The sequence below is a fragment of the Orcinus orca genome, chromosome 3, assembly GCF_937001465.1.
Source record: "Orcinus orca chromosome 3, mOrcOrc1.1, whole genome shotgun sequence".
Classification (NCBI taxonomy): Eukaryota; Metazoa; Chordata; class Mammalia; order Artiodactyla; family Delphinidae; genus Orcinus; species Orcinus orca.
Window position 1 is genome coordinate 14,438,255 of NC_064561.1, and position 19,503 is coordinate 14,457,757.

The 19,503-nt window shown below is 48.3% G+C and overlaps 1 protein-coding gene and 1 pseudogene across 2 annotated transcripts in view; both read right to left on the minus strand.

Annotated features, from left to right (window-relative positions):
* ZNF496 (zinc finger protein 496) overlaps positions 1 to 1,202 on the minus strand; it is a 41,205-nt gene extending 40,003 nt beyond the window's left edge. For both annotated transcript variants that reach the window (XM_033401612.2, XM_012535834.3), the window contains exons 1-2: positions 541 to 1,202; positions 198 to 423 (exon numbers count right to left, since the gene is read on the minus strand). The gene's annotated coding sequence lies outside the window, so the exon portion shown is untranslated. The remainder of the gene's footprint in view (positions 1 to 197; positions 424 to 540) is intronic.
* A 10,116-nt stretch (positions 1,203 to 11,318) lies between these two features.
* LOC101285723 (nuclear transport factor 2-like) lies at positions 11,319 to 12,923 on the minus strand (annotated as a pseudogene).
* Between the last annotated feature and the right edge of the window lie 6,580 nt (positions 12,924 to 19,503).

Genomic DNA, 19,503 nt, shown 5'->3' on the forward strand with positions numbered 1-19,503 from the left:
GGCGGGGCATGCTTAAAGAAGCTCTAGGCGGAGGAACAGAGCTGGATCAGCAGAAAGAGGAGGGGATGGGCATTTTATGGCAGGAAAAAGGGCAAGCCTTTCCTCGCTCCAGATCTCTCTCCCTTTTCCCTCTCTCCCTTTCCCTCCCTATACATACACACATCCACCTCCACTTTACCCAGTTCCCGGCTCCTCACCTCACAGCCTGGAACTCCTTCCCTGCGTCTAACTCAAATCCCTCCTGCGGCGGAAGTCTGCGGCAGCAGCTCCTCATCCTTCCAGCCCGGTCCCCCGGGTGTGCTTCCTGAGGCGGGTTCTCTGCAGAGGCCACTCCGTCCCTGGCTAGCCGAGCCCCCGTCTCCTGCTCATCCAGAAAACCACGGCTCCGCTTAGGAGGGAAGAAATGGTAGCAAATGGAGGCGCCTGAAAAACAACATTTGTGTTGTCTTATCCCCCTCCCCGGAGACTCACCGCACGGCTCCTGGAAGCGAGGCAGGGCGCGCGGGCCACAGAAGCCTGGGCCGCCTGGGCCGCACTCACCGCCGCGCCGCGTCCCAGTTGGCGGGCCGTGCAGGCCTGACCGCCTCCGGAGCCCGCCGGACGCGGAGGAAAGGAAAGGCCGAAGCCCTCCGGCTCCCTCCCCTGGGACACTTCCTGCTCCGCTCTAGGACCGGGGAGGTCTCCGCATCTCAGTGGTTCGCTCCTCCGCCCCCCGGCCGAGGTGTGCGCTGGGGGTGACATCCGACACCCCCGGCCCGGCCCGGCCCGGCCCGGCCGGCGCGCCCCGCCCTGCCACGCCCCGCTCCGCTCCGCTTGCGACCCGGCCTAGGAGCTTGGCCGGGGGCCTTGTGGGTCAACCACACCGCCTCTGCCCTGCCTCCCCGCAGGCTCGCGCGGGGGGCGCGCGTCGAGGCGGGGCGGGAGGCCGGGTCGTCGAAGGCTCAGCTAGGACCGCGCCTGGAGGCGGGTGGCAGAGCGGGGGGGTGCAGAGAACACGGTCAGCAGGAGGGCTCGCGCGGGTGCGCCCTGCCGTGGACAGCCGCCGGTGTGGGAAGGTTGGCCTGGGGGCTCCTCTCTTCGCTGTTCTACCCCTTCGGACTCCCACACGGGCTTGGGGACGCCCGGAAGGGACGATACTGGAGCCGAGGCTGAATGCTGGAATTGGGAGGGGGAGCGGAGGAAGAAGGCTGCCGCGCACAGTGGGCCGCTACATTTCAGAATCCCGGTGTGACCGCCCCGCACCCCGCGCCCTGACAGGTCCAACCCCTTTCCAGCCAAAACCCCTCCTCTAGGTCCGGCCCGCGGCCGCTGAAGAGACGAGGAGGACTGGAGAACGTAAGAGTCACCTCCCCGATTCGTCATCTATCGGATGCCCAAGGTTTAAGCTCCGGCTTTTGGGGGGTTTGTGGACTTTCACAGCGGCCCTTACACATCCCTTCTGAGCATCAGGACAGCTCTGGGGAGTGCGCAGAGGAACTTTGGTCAATCCCGGCCCCCAGTGGGTGGTCGGAGTGCTTATTGCTCCCTTAAGTGTAGGGTGTAGCTAGCTGTTCACACCGAGGCCGAGGGACAGGTTAAGGGACTTTGACTTGAGGTCGAGGGGCAAGAAGAATTAGGGCCTCTGGACCTCTAGATAGGGCTCCTTGCCACTGCCCTATGCTGAACATAGCTCAGGGGCTCAGAGGGGTCTTCCTGGGGTCATCCTTAATCTTCCAGGTTCTTGGGTTTGGGAGCAAGCATGTATCGGGTCCCTGAGCAGGCCTGATTCCCACCAACCCTTCTCTTTCTTCATCTGCCTGGCACTGAAGTTGGACTCCCCCACGGAAGAAGGCAGAGAAGTGTCTACATCTCCTAGAGGTGATACACTACTGCAGATAAATGATTTTTCTCAGATCAAGTAGGACAATACCAGTTCCCTGAAAGAAAGTGGCCTGGTTGAGCAGGTGGGAGAGAGGTGGATGGACTGAGGACCGGGATTTCTTAGCAGTGTTGCTTTTCCTTGGACTTGGGAGCCTTTTGTTTCTTCCTCTCAATTATGAATAATCACTCCTGAGTAGGGGAGTTACTGGGAGCCACCATTTGCCGAATGCTTGGATTCTGTGACTTTTGCAGGAGATGAATCAAAGCAAAGGAGTAACGCTCATTTTTGTGTAAAGTGATTGTTCCCCCAAATAGAGCCAGATGCCGGCAGGGCCACCCAGAGTTCTTACCTGGAACCTGCAGATACAAGTGGGAGCCACCCACTTAACTGGACTCAGCGTTAACAGGATTCACGTGCACCCCCTTCTCAGGAACACCAGCCAGGCACCATGGCCTGGAGGAGAAGCTGGGGAAGAGCCAAGGATTCGCCAAGGCAGGTCCGACTAAGGTACTTTGGCAAATAGCGCAACCTGCTCTAAAAGTCTAGATCCTCTGCCTGGGTTCCCAGCCCTGTGACTGGGCAGGGAACTACCTGTTGAGTGTTGGTAATTTGTGCTCACAGTTCTGCCCACTGCAGTTCTAAAGCAGATAAAATGCAGGGCCCAGAAATTCCTAGCGCACAGCATCAGATCAATCCTCCCTGCCCTGTCCAGTTCCTTCCCCTGACCTGACACCTCCCTGTACACTGTTATCTCTTCGAAGCTTTGTGTTTATTCTGCGTTTCGCTTAGCACAGGGGTTATGAGTCAGAGCACCTGGGTTAAAACCTGCCTCATCAATTCCTAACCAGGTGATCTCAGGTATACTTAACCTTTCTGCACCTCAGTTTCCTCATCCAGAAAAAGGACGATGCTGTCTACCTTGTTAAATATGTAAGGCCATTAGATCGTTCAACAAATGTGTACTGAGTACCTACTAGGCGTTCATTATACTAGGCTCCATTCCAGGTTCTCAGGGTGCATCTGTGAACACAGTTGGCTGAGGGGATGGCTGAGAGGGGGCAGGGCGGGCAGTTAGCAAAATCAATAACATGATCTGCTATGTTTGATCCATGCTGCAGAGGAAAAGAAAGTGGAGCAGCATCAGGGAACAGGGGTGCTGGGGATGAGCTGGTGACAGTCACAGTATTAAAGAAGAGGTCAGGACAGGTTCCACTGTGATTGTGACATCTGAGATGAGGGAGTTGATCAAGCCCAAGCCTAGGTGAGGTCAGGGTCCCAGGTAGAAGCCACCATGAGAGCAAAGGCCCTAAAGTTGTGGAAGCACAATGAGGCAGCCAGTGAGCAAGTACAGTAGGGTGTCAGCTCAGGGTGGAGGTGGGGAGGCAACTGGAGGCCATGGGAAGGAGTTTTCCTTGACATGAGATGGGATTGGGACAGATACCACTAGTGAAGCAACAGAAAGAGAACCCTGAATGTCAATGCTGCTCAAGGACCATCAAGCCATCTCACACTTAATGTATACATTTCATTTGGTTTATATTATGTTGCTGATTGTGTCTATTTTTATGAAAGGCTTGCTGTGTGCCACCATTTGTTTCAACCTTGGGGAGACTGTAGTGGACAGAAGATCCTGGCTTTTAGAAGCTGGAAGGGGAATCAGATGGTAGATGGCATGAAAAAAATAAAGCAGGCTAAGAAGGATCCTGCTGGGGCGGTCAGGTAGGACCTTCATGAGAAGGTAACATTTGAGGAGAGAGCAGGTGGAGGGCAAACTGAACAGAGGTGTGCGGAAAGAACATTCCAACAGAGGGAACAGCATGTGCAAAGGCCATAAAGCAGGAGGCTTGTTCCCCCACCCCCACCCCGGAGAGGCTGGAATGGAGGCTGGAATGGAGTGACTCTGGATTTTACACTTAGAGGGTTTCAAGTGAGGGCATGGCCTGATGGGACTTTGATTTTACGTGATCACTGTGCAGCACAGATTGGAGCTGGATGGAGGAGGCAGAGGCCATGTTGGAAGCAGCCACAGAAATGCAGGCAGGACATGGTCCGTTCCAGAGTCAGCTGGTGAACAGTGGTGATTTCCCCCATGGTGTGCTGCTGGGTGTCAAAGGAGTGAGAAACGGCTGTAGTTTTGGCCCCAGTTGGGTGATTGGAGGGTCTGCCTAGGAGACTGCAAAGCAGGTTTCTGGGAAGGGGTTAGGAGACAAAGATGCGTTTTGGACTTGCTGCGTCTGAAATGCTCAAAAGACAAATCGTTATGACTGTCCAGGGAGAAAGCCAAGGCTGGAGGTGGAAATCTGTTGTCCAGCACGGAGCAGGAATTGAGACCCTGGGATGGACAAGTGCAGGTTGAGAAGCTGCCTTGGAGAGGGTGGATCTGCCACACCAGCTTTGGAGACTAGGAAGAGAGGAGGGAGATCCAGAGGGGGAGGAGAAGAAGAAAGGGGGAAGGGGGGAAAGGGGAAGGAGGAGGAGGAGCCACCATGAGCGGGAGAGAAATCTGGGCAGTGCCGAGCCTTGGGATCCCAGGCAGGCAAATGTGTTTCAAGAAAGAGGGATATTCCGTGAAGATAAGTGCTGCTGGAAGAACAAATTAGATGAGGAAAAACACCGATAAGAATACTGACCCTAGTATTTGGTATAGAGGGCCCCTGAGCAGACCAGAGGCGGTAGAGCTGCTGGGATGGAGTAGTTTGGAGAGAGAAAGGAGGTGAGGGAGTGGAGACAATTGGGCAAGAAAAAGTGGCAGTGGCCAAGGGAGCATGGGTCCCATCTTAAGGATGGGAGAATTACAGTGTGTGGCTTAAAAGAAGGAGGGGCTGGGCAGGAGCTAAGGGGAGCAGTGAAGGGAGAGGAGAAGGCAAAGTGACCTCTGGGCCCTGAGGCTGACAGGGAGCAGGTGAGTGGAAGTCCATGGTGGACTTCTGAATACTCAGACACTTTGGCAAAATAAGAAACAGGGTGTGATGATGTATTTTATGCATCAACTTGGCAAGGTCAGTGTGCCCAGGTATTTGATAAACACTAGTCTAGATTTGCTGTGAAGATATTTTTTAGATGAGATTAACATTTAAATTAGTAGACTTTGGGGCATCCCTTGTGGCGCAGTGGTTAAGAATCCGCCTGCCAATGCAGGGGACGTGGGTTCGAGCCCTGGCCTGGGAAGATCCCACGTGCCGCAGAGCAGCTAAGCTCGCGTGCCACAACTACTGAGCCTGAGCTCTAGAACCCATGAGCCACAACTACTGAGCCCACGTGCCACAACTGCTGAAGCCCACGAGTCTAGAGCCCGTGCTCCGCAACAAGAGAAGCCACCGCAATGAGAAGCCCGTGCACCGTAACGAAGAGTAGCCCCCACTCGCCGCAACTAGAGAAAGCCCGTGTGCAGCAACGAAGACCCAATGCAGCCAAAAATAAATAAATAAATATATAAATTTATAAATAAATAAATTTTAAAATAAATAAATTAGTAGACTTTTAAGTAAAGCAGATTATCCTCCATAATGTTGGTGGGCCTCAACCAATCAGTCTTTAAGGGTAAAGACAGGTTTACACACACACGCACATATCCTATTGGTCTTGTTTTCCTGGAGAACCCTGACTGATCCATGGGGCCCTTGGCTAACAGGGAGGAGCCTGAGATGGTAGAAGTGTGAGAGCAGGAAGGAGAAGACATGACACGCTCACCTTGCAGAGTGGAAAGTGAATGGGCTATAGGAAAGGAAACCATAAATTATGCCAAACGTGGAAAGTCAACTGTGCACCATGAAGTACCATGTGTAGCTTTCCTAAAACCTAGTATCTACATACGGAAGGGCAGCAATTACATCTTCCCCCGGAGAGAAGGTCATCATTCCACAGAATATGCTTGTGAACCGATGACAAATACAGGTGTATAAGATGTGCCACCTCGCCGTCTGGTTCCTGGACCAGCCACATCTCCCTTACCTGGGAGCTCATTAGAAATAGAACCCTCAGGCCCCAAACACAGCCTGCATGGTTAGCCAGATACAGGGGGACTCTCTAGCTCTTTGAAGTTTTGGGTTTTTTTGCCACGCCTCATAGCATGTGGGATCTTAGTTCTCCGACCAGGAATCAAACCTACGCCCCCTGCAGTGGAAGCGGGGAGTCTTAACTACTGGACCGCCAGGGACGTCCAAGCTCTTTGCAGTTTGAGAAGCTCTGTTGTAAAGGGGTCAGCATGGTTCTGGGCATAGTAGATGCTCAATAAACTGTAGCTTAGACTAGCAGTTCTAAGAGTAATAGTGCTGAATATTACTGTGACTTATTCACAGGCTTCCAGGAAGCAAGGACAGCAGGGCTCTGACCTGGTCCCCCATATCTAGCAGAGGCTATGGCTGGTAAAAAGGGCTCAGTGAGAATCCGTTGAGTGAAGGAATTTGGCTTAATTAATTTTCTCGCAATACAGGCCTCCCAGCTGTCATATGAAGGCTGCTCATCTATTTTCATATTTTGTTTTGTTCCTCTTGCTGAAGTCAAAAAGACTTTGAGAACTACACAAAGGCCAACATAACCAACTACTTAAGGACTCCAATGAAAGCACCTAAAATGACCCACTTGTTCCCTGGAAAAAGGTACCATCCCTTTCCTCGAAGTCACATGTGGATGCTGTGGTCAAAGAAACAAAGCCAAAACACCAAACATCAGTTTGGGGGGCTGTTCATGAGCATTGGGGTGTTAATACTGACTCATCCAGACCACCAGGGACCAGCCTGTAGCTTGGCAAATTCAGTTAACTGAAACAACCAGATTTATTGTACTGGTGCCTTGAGGGAGGGAGCATAGAGGACGCTGGAGTGAGGCTTGATAAAGGAAGAAGGAAAGTGTCTTCTTGAGGTCTGTTTGCAGCTGAAGGTTGGAGGAGGAGGAGGACGGTGCCAGGGAAGTGGGGTCACTTCTGCTTTGCATGCTATTTAGAGGTGGGCTCAGGAGGGGTGGGGTTAACTGAGGGTCAGGGGTTGTCAGGAGGTGAGGGTAACTTAGCTGTGGAGTCAGAGATGAGTGTAGCAGGCAGATCTGGGGTGTCAGTGGTAAGAAAATAAGAGTCACTCCAAGACGGGTGCATTGTGGCATTTCACAGCTGCTACAAAACCTTAGGGAAGGCACATTTCCTGTGGACACACAGCTGCTTTACTGTGTGTCTTCTTTCCTGCCTGTTCTTTTCTCTCTCCTCACTGATTTTCACGGTTTTGCCCCTGGACAGGCTTTGACTCTTCTAGGAGGGAAACAACCCTGGCCATTCAAGTTACTTAGATTCTAGGAGGCAGTGGGTAAGTTTCTCCACTCATGATAGGATGGTACAATACCTGGCTCACATGGATCAAACAAAATTTTTTACATAAGTACCCCAGCACAGAGCCAGAGATACTTAACAGGTACTTATGCATAATAGTCCCCTTTTCCTCCTCAGTTAGCTGCACATGAACTTTTAAACTTTTTAGTGTTCAACACCTCCTATTACAGTGTATCTCAGTTTGCTTTTCTGCTATTGAACACCTGGATGGCAACACATATTTTTGCTCTAGATACAAAGAATTCTGAATTACTCCTTGTTCCTCAAACACTCCAAGTACTTACACTGAATCTTTTAAACTTAGCATGATCTATTTCAGGAATTTCTTGACCCTAACTACTGGCTCTCCCAATTTTGCCAGTCTCCCTTCAGCCCCATTCCCTCAAGCTCAGTTTACTTCATGTGCAGATAGGGATGGCAGTGAGAATCCTGGAATGGGTAGAAATGTGTCCCGCAGCATGGTATATCTAAGTCCTAATCGCTTATTACTGTGAAATTAACCTTATTTGGAAATAGGGTCTTTGCAGTTGTGAACAAGTTAAAACAAGGTCATACTGAATTAGAGTGAGCCCAAAATCTGATGATGGGTGTCCTTATAAGTAGGCCATGTGAAGATAGACACACAGGATGAAGGCCATGTGACAACAAAGCCAGAGATGGGAGTGGTAGGTCTACAAGCCCAGGAACACCATGGATTGCTCATAATCACCAGCAGCTAGGAGAAGGCAAGGAAGGATTCTTCCATAGAGCATGGTCTTACTATGCCTAGTTTTCACATTCTAGCCTCTAGAACTATGAGAGAATAAATTCCTGTTGTTTCAGGTTAACCCGTTTGTGCAATTTGTTATGGCAGCCCTAAGAAACTAACACAGATCTGGATACACCCACCCACACACACCCACATTAGGAAAACTTGTTGCAGTCTTACTTCTCTGCTTATTTTATTATTATTTCCAGTTTCTTGTTCCTAGTCTCTTACAGATAAATTTGAGACCATTCAATGAAACATGAAAGTTGTCACCTTCAGCTTTTCCCTGCCTGTTATCTCCCAGATCTAACTGGTTAAAATAGACAAAGTCCCCCATCCATCTTCTCTTTGGCATTCTGGTTGTCTTTGTTGAAGTCATCTCCCTGGAATATTGAGATAATTGCCAACAGATCTGCTGTCCTAATCTCTCTCTTCTTTGAGTTAATTTAATTTAGCATTTACTGGGTATCCACTCAGAGCAGCCCAGCTCAAGGGTGAGAAAGTGGGGCTTATTCTGGAAGACAGGAAAATCTCACTGGTACAACATGAAGATGAGCTAAGTGAACGAATGACCGTGATGCAAAACACTTGCTATTTGGAGGGAGCTGTGTGACAAACCTGCAGATGAGGTAAGAGGTCCTCATACACCAGGCTAAAGAACTTGGATTTCACTCCGTATGCTTTTTTGCCTGCAGCCCAGAGAAAGACGCACAAATCATGATTCACTCTGATAATTTCTGCTTTACTCTATTCTGCAGGAAAAAGGCTGGGCTGTTGTTGGCAGATTCTCTCCTCAGCCCAACTGTAATCAGGTTTCCCTGATCATTTTTCAACTAGACCTGACTTTTGGGCTTCCATTCTTGTTCTGCATTGTCCAGTTTTAGCAAGAATCCTGCTAAGTCAGTTTAACCAGAAGTCCCCACCCTAGAGATTTCTGATTACCCTTGAGATCCTGATCAGGTTCCTCATCCCCCCACCATCCCTCAGGTGATATCAGAGCACCCTGGCCTACCTTCAGCAAGAATCCCCTCAGGTGAGGTCAGTTTAGCCTGAATGCCCCTTTACCCCTAATGTTTCCCTGTAGTAATATTCTATCCACTGACTCTCCCACCCTGCTCCTTGGCTGTGAATTCCCACTTCTCCTCGTTGTAATTGGAGTTGAGCCCAATCACTCTCCCCCATTGCAAAACCCTGTTTTCAGTGGTCCATACACCTATCCCAATAGTCCCCTGAATAAAGATTGCCTTGAGGCAGGAGATAGATGGGCTCCAGGCTAGACATTTACAACTGGCCTCCTGTTCACACTTCCTGGGGTGAGAAGAAGATGGGCTCCAGGCCAGACATTCATTACCAGCCCCCTGTTTACATTTCCTGAAGCAAGAGACAAACGGGCTCCAGGACTACATATTTATGACCGGACTCCTGTCTATATTTCAAGATCTGCACCTCGATATAAAAACCAGCAAGAGAAATAGGGTAAATTACCGGACATTTGACATTTTTATAGACAGGGAGGGGCTAAACCTTGTTAAAAGATCAAGAGGTCATACATTTCTCCATCCTTGGGGCAAGGGAAATATTGCACATGCGCAGAAAGGCTCCTTGCGGGTCAAAAAGGAGGGGGCACCACCCCATAATATGTGATGCTAAGGCCGTCCCATAGGCCTCTGGGCTGTAATCCATCTTGGAAAAAAGTTGCACCCGCATGTTGGGGAGGGTCCTAAGGCAGGTCAGGTGTGGAAAAAGAAACCAGATAATTGGTCAAAGGTAAACAAAGACCCGGAAGAACTGCCCTATATAAATGACCTAACCGCCTCTTTACTGCACTCCTCCTCATTAGGCAGGATGCCCACATCCTTTCTCTCGGGGTGTGCATCTCTGCCTTGCTTCTGTCTTAACTAAACACACTTTCTCTGTTTGCTCTCCCACTTGTTGTTGTGCTATGTCTCTAATAATAAACTTTGTACCTGTTTTTACAGTTTTTGCCTCCGTGAGAAATGCATTTTTCACTGGAGGCAAGAGCCAGGGGGTGTGGTAGCTAGGATTCCTGGTTTTCATCCAGGCTACCCAGGTTCAATTCTTGGGCAGGGAATTAAGGTCTCGCTTCACGCCACCAGTCACTGCTGCCTCCCCAAGATCAGCCTTATTGTGCTTTAACTAGTGTCATGAATAATTTTTCTGTAACACTATCATAAGCTGTTATGGGTCTTTTAACAAAATGGAGTGTTGATGAACGGTTCTCATTAGGCTAAGGGGATCTTGACAGGTACTAGAGTTCAGTTAGTATTTTGGGGAAACCCAGGAGAGAGATGTGTGGGCTGCTGGCTTACTGACTTGACAAGAAAGTAGACAGTTAACAGTGAGTACAGGAGTTGGAGGCTGGAAAGTCGGCTGCCCCATAATTGTGATTGAATCCAGTCGCTGAAGGGGGCTCTTGTATGTCTCAGTCACCATTAGGCTGTGGAAAGTCATTGCCAGGTAAGAATTCTCTCCCAGATCTGTGGAATGTCTGGGAACCAAAACCTCTTGGTTTGTAATAGCTTGCTGAGAAAAGGCATCCTAAAGCCTGTGTTGTGGGCTTTGGAAATGAGAAAGGTCTGGCTCCTAAACCTCAACCTGAATGGTAAGAGTCAGAATTCTGAACTGTAAGGTGGGCCCTGGGTCTGGCTCATGCTGGTAGCCTTCCTAGGGACTCCCCAGCTCTGCCACGAGGAAGGCTAATGGGACTTAACAAATGAGACAGATGTACCACCTAAAACCAACTTGATGTGAACATAGCTATCTTCCCTGTGGCTTCGATGATGTAGATTTCCCACTTTAAGAATAGATCATGTGAATGTTACTTTGTGTTCCTATTTTCTTTCTTTACATTATCTCTTCTAGTTGAAAGGTTATCATCTACTTCTATCCTTAGCCTCACTTCCAAAAACATCTGCCTTTACCCCTGATACAACTACTTGGTATAATTTCTTTAAAAAGGTTGTTTGTTTTGTAAGAAAATTCCCGTGGTTTTATTGTATCACGAGGCACTGAAACATCGGAACAAATCAGTACATCTGGGCAGTGAGGCAGAAGCTTTCTCCTTCACTTCTTTGGGTTACTAAAACAACTTGTCAGTAGATTAAAAAAAAAAATAGACAACCTTTTGCATTAACTTGTGTTTCCAAGTCATGCGCTGGTACAACACAAACTTCTCCTGTCAGATGCAACTAGTCTAGCGTCCAAACATCATGCACAATACCTCAGTAGCAGCGGCGTCCTGCGCTGACTCCCACCGTGGCCCTGCCCATTTGTGTATGATATTCGGAGCATCTGGAGCATCCGGAGAAGTGTGAATAGTATCGGGAAGAGGAGGGAGGAGGAAACAGCATGAGTGCCTGGCTGGGAGAGCGTTAGCCCAAGTTGTGCAGGGCAAGCCTGAACCTGTCATTGGTGCAAACCCAAACACCAGTTGATGTTCTTTTAATAGGAACAACGGACGGAACCCCGTGGTAGGGTCTTCACTTGCGTTGAGCTGGGCTACAACCGTGCTGATGATGCAGCTATCTGGCATGGGCTGATGGTGCTGAGCCGTGACGCTGTGCTGGATTTTGTGGAATGGAAGCTAGACAATTTCTCCACGATGGCAGCTTTCCCCTGAAACTGCTGTCCTTTCCAGGCAAGGCATGGCGCGTCAGTATAAATTGCGCCCAGTTGGGTTCTGTCGTTATCAAATAACTGGTAGTAACGTTGAATGAAGCTGGATACATTCTGCTCCCAAACTGGCTTGTCTCCCGTTCTGGAGCATCGCCGGTCTTGTTGAGACCCAAGGGGCTGCAACGATGGCGACAGCAACCCAGCGCGGTCTGTCTGTTCGTTTGTTTTAAAATTTACTTACTCTAGTAGTACAGAGCTAACACCCTGATAAATCCTCAGAAATTATCCAGTATCAGACTCCTTAACTGAGTTGAAAAAGCCTGGAAAAGTTAACAGCCGTATTTGAGGAATTTCTAGGGACACAGCAAGTACATCTGACCCCTGATTTCCGGGACTCTTTACAGGGACCATTGCCTGGTCTCTCTGTTATTACAGAGCCTTCCTATTGCTGGAAGCCGGACGCTCCAAGCCCTTGGACTTCTCCCTTGCTTTCTCCACTGAACCCTCCCGCCTTGCGTAATTCCTCCTACTCCCACCCCATCTCCAACGGTGGCCCCCGCCCGGGATCCAGGAGTTTCTGGGGGTCAGCCCCGCCAGTGCCATGTTCGTTCTCTGACACAGGTGGTCGCGCCTTCCAAATGCCCTGAAGCCTAGGGAGGGGTGGGCTGGCCGCAAGGGAGGGTCTAGAACAGTGGCCTCTCTGCCGTCGCTCTTCGGGCTGGGAAGGCGAGGATCGGGGAGGTGTGCATCCTGCCAAGTACGTAGGCGCCCGCGCGGGAATTTCTAAGGGTGGGCGCTGTATCTCAAACAGGCTACTCCGGCAGACGGCTGGACCCAGAAGCCGCCCGCCACTGTCGGTAACCACCGGTCACCAACTTTGGTTCCGTGACACCGCGGTAAGAAGGGCTCGCGCTGGCCCTATCACCCTTGGAGGGGTGACATTACGGGGTCTTAGGTAGTTCCTCCCCTCTCCCATAGATGAATGGGAGAGGCCTTGGGGATGAATGTTTACTCCCAAATTGCCACGCAGATATTTGAAATCAGAATTAACCAGAATTTCAGTTCTCCCATTTCTAGGGCGAAAGGTTGTTCAAAGAAATTTAAAAAGCAAATCGTTTTCCTAGGGAATCTTCTGAAAAAAGGAAGCGAACAGTTTTTGCCTCTCGATTGTTCCGATGCGTCGTTGATGACAAATTGAATAAGCGAGAAGAAAAGGCGTGGCACCGCGCTGGCTTTCCTGCACCGCCGCTGTTGCGCACCTGCGGGGATTCCTCACATTCGCAAATGAAAAAGGAAAGCTGGTCTCCCAGAGTTGAGCACCACTGCCGAAGGGCACATCGCCCCCGGGTCTGAGCTTCCATCTTCTCCTTCGACTACAGCTCCTCACCAGGTTTTACGAATTTGCCTTCCCTCTCCTTACACTTCCACCAACATCTCTGATACCCAGCGCCTTTTGCACTCGTCTTTCCTACTGGGGACTTAAAAAAAAAAAAAAAAAGATCTGCGAGTTCAGTTTCTTTGGACTGTTGTCCGCCCAGGTCCTGAGGGCTCAGCGAATGCCACTCAGAACGAGAACAGGGAGCCCTTTAAACCTGGAACCTCACAACAAATCCTTTCCCAACAGGTCTTAGACTGGTGTGTTTCACCCAGTGAGTTGTGCATGGTTTAATCAACGTAGTGGTCCAGTATGATTATTTTTTTAATGGAAGAGACTAGTGGAGATTAGATGCCAGAGCACATTGTTCTAGTTTTGGAAATGAGTCCATAGACTCTGGTATGTCTGAAATAGGGCTTTTGTTTTTTCAAGATCTGCGAGAAGTAAGAATGAGGGGAGTATCCACCAGCAAGAAACCACTGGTTACTAATTACAGTTCCTATCTCCACAAGTTTATGGGTTCTTTGAGAGAACAAAAGGAGACAGTCCCACCTCCCAAATGCTTTTGGTTTGGGGATCAGCACAGGGTGTCTGGGAAGTCCTCAAAAGTAAACTCACAATCTAGGTTTGAAAAGCCATCCAAGCATGTGTTTTTGAAATCTACCTTAAATAACCATAGATAAAGTGGAATTTGCATTTGAAAAGGGATCCAGATATACATTTAAAAGAGGAATCAGAGGAGTCCCGGCTTTATTGGGAACAACAAAGAGAAGCAGGGCCTTGAGTGAGGAAAATGAAAGGAATTTTTTTGTTGTGTTACTTTAACTTTTAGAACACCTGACAAAATTCTGATTATAGAGGGGGCTGCTTTTTCTTATCAGGCTATGTCAGGTCAGTATTTTTCCCTAAGTTTTGCTCCCATTTTATACATACATGCATATTTACATACACATAAATACATATGTACTAGATACAATGTTAAATATATTTCTTTGGCTTTCAATTTAAAAAAGTGTGAGAGACAGTAACCATATTATTAGATTATGAGTTCTTAAAGAGTAGCCTTTGAAACTGTGTGTGTAATGAAACTCCTGATTCCTGGTTCCCTCCAAAACCTTCCAAATTGTAAGTACTAGGTGGAAAGTCTTTCCAATCTGCATTTTAGCACCACTGGTCTGTCAGTATTTCTCAAAGAGCAGTGGAAGCCCGCCTACATCAAAACTACCTGGGGTATATGTACATATTGTGAAGTAAGTTTAGTTAACACAATTTTAGTTAAATCCATCACCACACAAAGTTACAGTTGTGTGTGTGAACTGTTTTTTTTTAAATTTATTTATCTTATTTTATTTTTGGCTGCATTGGGTCTTCGTTGCTGCACACGGGGCTTTCTCTAGTTGCAGTGAGAAGGGGGCTACTCTTCCTTGCCATGCCCGGGCGGCTTCTCTTGTTGCGGAGCACAGACTCTAGGTGCACAGTCTTCAGTAGTTGTGGCTCGCAGGCTCTAGAGCGCAGAATCAGTAGTTGTGGCACGCGGGCTCAGTAGTTGTGGCTCACGGGCTCTAGAGCGCAGGCTCAGTAGTCGTGGCACATGGGCTTAGTTGCTCCGCAGCATGTGGGATCTTCCCGGACCAGGGTTCGAACCCGTGTCGCCTGCATCGGCAGGCGGATGCTCAACCACTGCGCCACCAGGGAAGCCCATGTGTTTGAACTTTTAAGATCTACTTTCTAAGCAAGTTTCAAATATACGATACACTGGTTAACAACAGTCACTATGACGTACTTTACTACCCCAGGAAGTAAACTGGAAGTTTGCACCTTTGGACCACCTTCGCCCATTTCGCTTCCCTCACCCCCAACCATTGTTTTTTAATGAGGAACAAAAGGAAAAGTCCCCAGGCAGGGCGGGGCTATAACGCCTGAAGCATCTCTCTCTGCCCAAACTCCAGGGGTGGCTTTAGAGTTTAGTTGGGGCGGGCGCGCCTCCTTTCTCTGCTGGAGAATGGGAAGGCAGAGATGCACCTCGGTACCCCCCGTAGTGGAGTGGGGCGTTTTAAGTTATGAACTTCCTCACAATGTCTGCTCCAATCGGCAACTCTTCTAAAATTAAAGTGGCTTGCTGGCTCAAAGGCTGAAAAACACTTTTATAAAGTGTACTGCTGCGCGCCGCCTCCCAGGGGAGATCTTGGGGCTCCACCCTTTTTGGGTCTCCCTGGCCTGGGGCTGAGGAGTTACCTCCTTGCAGTCAAAATCAAAACTTGTTCAGGGGAGTACAGGACACGAGACCCAGAGCCTGCCGGGAGCACACCCAGAGGACCTGGAAGACAGGAGGGAATACAGTGACAAAGGCGCGATCCATTGTGCGGGGCGGATTCCAGGCTTTCGAAGCACCGCGGAGGTGTTCCGAGGACATCACATTCAAACTGCATCGGTTGGGAACATGCACTTTCGGTGAAATGGTGACCCGTGGAGAGCCACAAGCTCTGGACATTTTAAAACACAAATTGCAAGATCATGCATTTTCCTCCTCGAGTCGTCATAAATCTATTCCTTGCAACTCCGAGTTCAGCGGGAGTTGAATTTCTCTAACAGTTTCACTTTGCTGTAACCACCAGAGGGCGGAGAAGATGCTTCGGGCGGTTTGCGGGGTTCAAAATCATCCGTTGAGTCCAGCCCGTGGGCTAGAAAATTAGTCGGGGAGTGTTAACACCACGAAACCCGAGCTACCTTAGCAGAGCTAACCCGGCTGGTCGAATATGTATTGCTGGAAATGCGGAAGCAACTCTCAGGGGAGATGAGCGGCAGACGTCCAGGCGTCCTTGTCCCGCGCATGCCAGGACCGGCTGAGCTCCCCTTCACGCTCAGGCGGGTCCACTTGGGTGCCGCGCACTCCACACACAGGCCCCTAGACCAGCTCACTGCAGCGCCTGGACTGAGCTTTTTTTTTTTTTTTTTTTTTTGCGGTACGCGGGCCTCTCACTGTTGTGGCCTCTCCCGTTGAGGCGCTCAGGCTACGGACGCGCAGGCTCAGCGGCCATGGCTCACGGGCCCAGCCGCTCCGCGGCATGTGGGATCTTCCCGGACCGGGGCACGAACCCGCGTCCCCGGCATCGGCAGGCGGACTCTCAACCACTGCGCCACCAGGGAAGCCCTCGTCTCTTTCTTTTTCTTCTTCTTTCCCCCTTCTCCTCTCCCGTGCTCCTCCCCCTTCTCCCCTTCCTCCTATTTCTCTTCCTCCTACTTTTTCTCCTCCTCCCCTTCCTCTTCATCCTTCTCCTCTTCTAACTTCTTCGCACTGAATTTGGGATTTAAAAGCCCTTGGAGAGGAGTTCTGAAGGCCAGGATGGTATCAGTCTTGCTGACTTTGTCCAGTTTCATGATTTTTGTTTACAGTTGGTTGTAGCAATGTTGTTGGAAGGAAATAAACTCCAAAACTTAAGTACATATTTGTGGTTTTGTATATAATACACACACACCCAAATGGGAATGTTCCCTCATCATATCGTTCTCTATAATTGACTATGCAACTTTCTAGATTTATCTTTATCTATATTCAGATATTTTGGGACCTAGTTTTTATCCAGAATGTCTCTGTTCACAGCCCTGTGGGTTAAGGAGTGAACAAGGTATGCAGGTTTCCTGTAGTTTTGCTGGTGTGTGTGTGTGTGTGTGTGTGTGTTTATCACCTGCATGGGAGATTTAAAAAAAAATATTTTACTTAAGTTAGATCACAAGATACATATATTTGGCATGAAGTTTTCTTCATTTAGCAACATACTATGTGCACTGTGGATATGATAATAATGGTTCCTTATTCATGGGTATTCTGTTCTTTATTCTCTTTGTACAGCAAGCAGTTCTTCCCTGAGCACCCCTGAACATAAATCATGTGAACGTAAGTCAGTATTCCTTCAGGAGAGAAACCTAGGAAGTGGAGTCACTACTTCAGAGGTTACTGCAAATTGTCCTTTCAATGCACACTTCCAGGATAAGGTGTAAGCATACCCACTGGCCTGCGTTGTGGTCAATGATAGATTGTGTCAGACTTTTAAAGTTCCTGCTAATCTAACAGAGAAATGGGTTCTTTTTGTTATAATTTGCATTACCTAATCACTGGGGGGACAAATATCTTTTTATATGGATAACCATTTTTATGTTAATGGCATCCAGCATCCAAGATGACCTCTATTCTATCTTCTGCGGCTCACACCCTATGTGGCTCCCTCCCACATCCTACCGGGGTTAGTTTGTGAGACCAACAGCTTAAGGCAGAAGGGATGGTATATCCCTTCCAGCATTAAGTTACAAAAGCTTTCATCTTGGTAGCTCCCTTGCCCACTTGTGCTCTCTCCCTCTGTCTATCTCATCGCTCTCATAGAAGTTGGGAAGCCGACTTTTATATCGTGAGCAGTCCTATGGGAAGGGCATCGTGGCCAGGAATTGAAGCCTCTTGCCAGCAGCTGAGTGCTAGCTTGGAAGTGGATCCTGTAAACCCAGGCAAGCCTCAGAGCCTAGGAACTGTCTGAATTTTTTCTTTTTTAATTTATTTTATTTATTTATTTTTGGCTGCGTTGGGTCTTCGTTGCTGTGAGCAGGCTTTCTCTAGTTGTGGTGAGCGGGGGCTACTCTTCTGCGGGCTTCTCACTGCGGTGGCTTCTCTTATGGAGCACGGGCTCTAGGCATGCGGGCTTCAGTAGTTGTGGCTTGGCGGGCTCAGTAGTTGTGGCTCTCGGGCTCTAGAGCTCAGGTCAGTGGTTGTGGTGCATGGGCTTAGTTGCTCCACGGCATGTGGGATCTTCCAGGGCTCAAACCTGTGTCCCCTGCATTGGCAGGTGGATTCTTAACCACTGCGCCACCAGGGAAGCCCCTACTGTCTGAGTCTTAAATGCAGCCTCCAGAGAGACCCTGAGCCAGAAACACCCACCAAACCACACCCACAACCCTGACCCACAGACACTGAGACTACAATTGTTTGTTGTTTTAAGCAACTTGTTATACACATGGCAACATAAATAATAAAATGTCTTATTTGCTTCTTTATTTTTAACAGCACTTTACACATTTTAGATATTAATAATTTATTATATAAAATGAGAATCTTGGGTCTACTCTGGTGGTTCAGTGGTTAAGACTACACGCTCCCAATGCAGGGGGCCTGGGTTCAATCCCTGGTCAGGGAACTCGATCCCACATGTTGCAACTAAAAGATCCTGCATGCCACAACTCAGACCTGGCACAGCCAAATAAATAAATGAATAAATAAATATAGAAAAATAAAATGAGAATCTTTTCACAAATATATAATTCATCATTTATCTTTTAGAAAAATTTTTTTTCCATGATAGGTTATTATAAGGTATTGAGTATAGTTCCTGGTGCTCTGCAGTAGGTCATTGTTGGTTATCTATTTTATATATAGTAATGTGTATATGTTAATCCCAAGTTCCTGATTTATCCCTCCTCTCCCTTTCCCTTTGGTAACCATAGGTTTGTTTTCTATGTCTATGAGTCTGTTTCTGTTTTTTTTTTCTTTAAAGAATTGTGTTGCATTCTTTTTCTTTTAACTAATTAATTAATTTATTTATTTTGGCTGTGTTGGGTCTTCGTTTCTGTGCAAGGGCTGTCTCTAGTTGGGGCAAGCGGGGGCCACTCTCATCGCAGTGTGCGGGGCCTCTCACTATCGCGGCCTCTCTTGTTGCGGAGCACAGGCTCCAGACATGCAGGCTCAGTAGTTGTGGCTCATGGGCCTAGTTGCTCCGCGGCATGTGGGATCTTCCCAGACCAGGGCTCGAACCCATGTCCCCTGCATTGGCAGGCATATTCTCAACCACTGTGCCACCAGGGAAGCCCCCTGTTTCTGTTTTGTAAATAAATTTTTACTATTTTTTAGAGTCTACATATAAGTGACATCATAATAGTTGTCTTTCTCTGTATGACTTACTTCACCTAGTATGATAATCTCTAGGTCCATCCAGGTTGCTGCAAATGGCATTATTTCATTCTTTTTTTGTGGCTGAATAATACTCCATTGTATATATATACCTCATCTTCTTTATCCCTTCATTTGTCAAGGGACATTTAGGTTGCTTTCATGTCTTGGCTACTGTAAATAGTGCTGCTGTGAACGTTGGGGTGCATGTATCTTTTTTAATTAGAGTTTTCTTCTTTTCCAGATACATGCCCAGGAGTGGGGTAGCTGGATCATATAGTAACTCTATTTTTAGTTTTCTAAGGAACCTCCATACTGTTTTCCATAATGGTGCACCTATTTACATTCCCACCAGTAGTGTAGGAGGATTCCATTTTCTCCACACCCTCTCCAGCATTTATTATTTGTAGACTTTTTGAAAATAGCCATTTTGACTGGAGTGAGTTGACACTTCATTGTAGTTTTGATTTGCATTTCTCTAATAATTAGTGATCTTGAGCATCTTTTCATGTGCCTGTTGGCCATCTGTATGTCTTCTTTGGAGAAATCTCTATTTAGGTTTTCTGCCCATTTTTTGATTGGGTTGTTTGTTTTCTTGTATTGAGTTGTAATAGCTGTTGGTATATTTTGGAAATTA